Consider the following 3,827-nt stretch of genomic DNA (forward strand, 5'->3'; position numbering starts at 1 on the left):
AAGAACACTTGACACAAGAGTAGAAAAGTATAACCTAAACCATAACATCCTGCTGCACTGTATCTCCAGCTAATCCCAAGCACTAGCATGCAGTGGCACTCTCCTGAGAAACTTGGTCAGGTAGAGCTGTTTGGGAAGCAGTAGAGATATGCAGTCTTAATGCTATTTGTTTCCAAGTGTGATAAAAAGCTATAAAATTACTATTCAGTACAAGAGAGATGACAGGCATTACAGTAGGGATGGATCTACATAACGAGCACTTACTTGGGAAGTCACAAGGGAAGACATTAGATGCCAGCTCCCTGTGAAGGCAATAATCTTCTCCATGTAGATGCAGCCAAATTATGATCAATGCAAGGAAGAAGCAGGACCTAGAGTTTCAGTTACAATGATGCTCCCTCCAGTACTTATGGTACACACAGGTTAAAAACAAACAGACTTCTACATCTTACAGATAAACACTCTCATCCCAATAGTACTACCTGCTAGAGCATGCACAGACTTGTCAGGGATACAGAAAAGTAGGGTCCCTTGCTTTCTCTGTTCATTCTAATGCCATTTCACTTGGTATCATCCAATGCAGACTGAAACCCTGGTTATTCAGCTGAGAGTAATTTTACTGCTAGGAGAGCACCACTACCTTCAGGTCTCTGCATTTTCCTATATATGCTCACAAAGGGGTAGGTTGAGATTCATGCCACTGCTTCTAAAGATGAATGCTGCCCCTCTCACTGAACTGAGGAGGTCTGGTTCTGACTGCCTACCTGTACAATACCACACAGAGAATCCAGTTTTCAAACAAAACATTTTTTTTCCCTCTGGTAAGTAAGTCACAAATGTTTCCATCATCATCTTTGATTCTCTGTTGATAATCTGTGTCTGTAATCCACCTCTGTCTCACGATAAGACTTCTGAAACTAAGCCCTTTTTTACAATCCTCAGCGGTTCACACAGCTTCTAAATATTGATTGTCAACCCTCTTTATGATAAAAAAAAAATAGTACAATAACTCTTTGATTGTGAGAAGGAAAGATCATTTCTACATGAATTAGAGAAATAAGTTTTTAAACACGTTTTCTTCTGAAAAGCCAAAAATATGCAGAAACAATAACCTCTTCTTATTATTCCAGAAAGAGAAATGACCAAAAGGGGGCGCGGTGTATACCAGAATACATGCCAAGCGGCTGAGATTCAGTGTGATACAAAAACCTCACTGCTGACAGAGAACTATCCAGATACAATTTATCTCTGAGTATCAGACTCAGCTAAGGGCAAGGAAAGGGAAACCGAAGAAGATCCTATGTCGAGAAGGTATCCAAGTCTCTTCAGTCACTGATTTTAATCATTAAATCTTGTGCAAGACAGTGAGTTTTTACAGGAAGCAAATGCACACACTCAGCTGCAAGAAGAGCTTCTTTGCACACGCGCAGTTTTAATAACCCCTGAGGCAGATGTTGCTCATCTGAGCAGAGGTTCTTTCACACGCATGGTCAAGAACACAAGTCCTCTGCTCATCAGGCAACTCTTGCTCAAACTCCAGCACTCAAAACTGTAACTCCCCATCAAAAAGCAGAGGACTACTCTCCTCTTCCAAACCCAGGGACACAAAGACAGCCATAGTATCAGCAGTAAGGTGGGAAAGTGCAAAACACACTTGGAAAAGGGCAGCAAATAATCAGCTAAAATCACTAGACAAGATGTCCTCCCCCAGAAAATACTAGCAATAATCCTGAACAACTACCAAGGCAAGCAGTACTCCCCATATATTTATTTACTTACCATTTATTTTCTTGAATTAATAGACTCTAATATTCAGCTATATTTTCCTTCAACTTCCTAGCAAAATCTTGGCCAACATTTCCTAGCTAAGAAAAAATGCTCACATGTAACCAAGTTCAAGCTGATTAAAGTTTTCACAATTACTAGTTATGACTCTCAGCTGTGGCATCTTGCAGCCATTCAGACAGTTGTTCTTTAGAAAAACAGAGAGGGGAGGGGAGGGAAAAGTTCTGTCGTCTTTCTGTATTCAAGATATTCTAGTTTTATGCTTACATACTGAAGTTTCTACATGCTATCTCCTGATACTTAAATATGAGGAGAACATTGACTGCAGTATTATAAATGTCCAAGTAATTTAACTGCAGATGAAGCTGGGGGCATGTGCATTACCTCCCCACACCCCTGAACCAGTCACCATTCCTCCTTTGCAGAGGCTGGTCTCTCAAAAACTCTTGAGATGATCAGAGGCATGTTTCCCCTTTCAGAAACAAGTGTCCATAGCAGGCTAGCTCCTGAAGACTACAGAACACCACTCACCTGCTCCTCAAGAGGCTGTCCACATTCCTCGGATTTAATGAAGTAGATCTCACTACAGCTGGGTTTTATTACACTGCTACAAATGAGCTAGCAGAACCCCTCCTATGAATACATGTTAAGTTAATGTTTAAACTCTACCCATATCCAACAAAAAAAAAAAAAAAAAAAAAAGGAAAGAAAAGAAAGAAATTCCAGTTACAGTTCTAAAGTGTTTATTTGGATACAGAAGGACAAAAATGTAAACTTTTTTTAAAAAAAAAAAAAAAGAAGAAGAAGAATTGAAAAAAATTCAGGATGAAGACCTTGGAGATTTGAGTGCTGAGATTACATGATCAAACTAGAACTGTTGCAGGGAAAGCAGGAATGGACCAGGGGAATGCATTGTTGGTCAAAAAGTTTTACTGAGCTTGCGGCATTAATGAAAGACAATTTATTATTTTCTAGCAGCTATTGTAACAGTTTCAGAGAAAGAAAAGAAACATGAATGGAAAGCAAAGCAGTTATTCCTGTTGGGAAAAATGCAAGTGAGTGTTGTTTGAGAATTATAAATGGAGAATGAGAGGGGAGCAGGGGCCCAATACTTTTTCTAGTAGATACCTTTGATCACAAAAGACCACATGTAATATGAATAGCTCCAAGAGTTTTCTTGAATTTATTACTTTCAGAATTAGCAATTTGTGTGAAACAGAGTACACTGATCTCTTCTCTGTTCATTTATTCTCAGAATGAAGATGTATCCTCTGTGTGGGATGCTGCAACCACGGCTGCTATTTCAGGTTTCAGTTTAATTGCATAAATAGAGGAAAAACAGTTATGCCTGTTATGAACAAGGTAAAATTAGATCTGTTATGATCTCAGATTCAGAATAAAAGTCATTGTCATAGGAAAAATGCTCTTCTCTGCTCTTTGGGTATAATTCTGCTTCTTACAGACACTTCATCCAAAACTTGAAGAAATTTTGGTCCTATGTAAATTTTTAAGTGGTATTTGGAATTTGTCTTAGTTCTTAGCACAATGAGTAGCCAGAGATTTCTGCTGAGGAAGAGGAACACACAGTCTTCCAGAAATATAAACGCTAAAATCCTTCTCTTGAATGGGAAGAATGTAGGACTGTAAATGAGATATTTGTTCTTTTCTGTTTTAAAGATTCAAGTCTTGCAAGAAGTTAATTTGTGTAACTGTTGATCATGTCTAACACTGGTAAAAGTAATGCACATGACATCACCCACAATAAAGGTCAGGTTTGTGTATGTCTGCATACATATTTATGCACACACATTTCTGGAAGCTCTTGTTCAAACACATGTAGCTGTTTTATACACACTGTGTCAAATCTTTATTTTAACTTGATTTGTATAGTTTACCACCCATAGTCAAATAAGAGTGGTCTCATGTTGGTTAGAGTAGACAAGCTTTGCTTCTGAAATAAAATATAGCAAGGCAGAAAATCCAGGAATATGATGTCATCAAAAGGGGATGAGTCTATTCTGTTCAGGGAGGGGCAGAAAACC

Source organism: Cygnus atratus, chromosome 5 (assembly GCF_013377495.2).
Source record: "Cygnus atratus isolate AKBS03 ecotype Queensland, Australia chromosome 5, CAtr_DNAZoo_HiC_assembly, whole genome shotgun sequence".
NCBI lineage: Eukaryota > Metazoa > Chordata > Aves > Anseriformes > Anatidae > Cygnus > Cygnus atratus.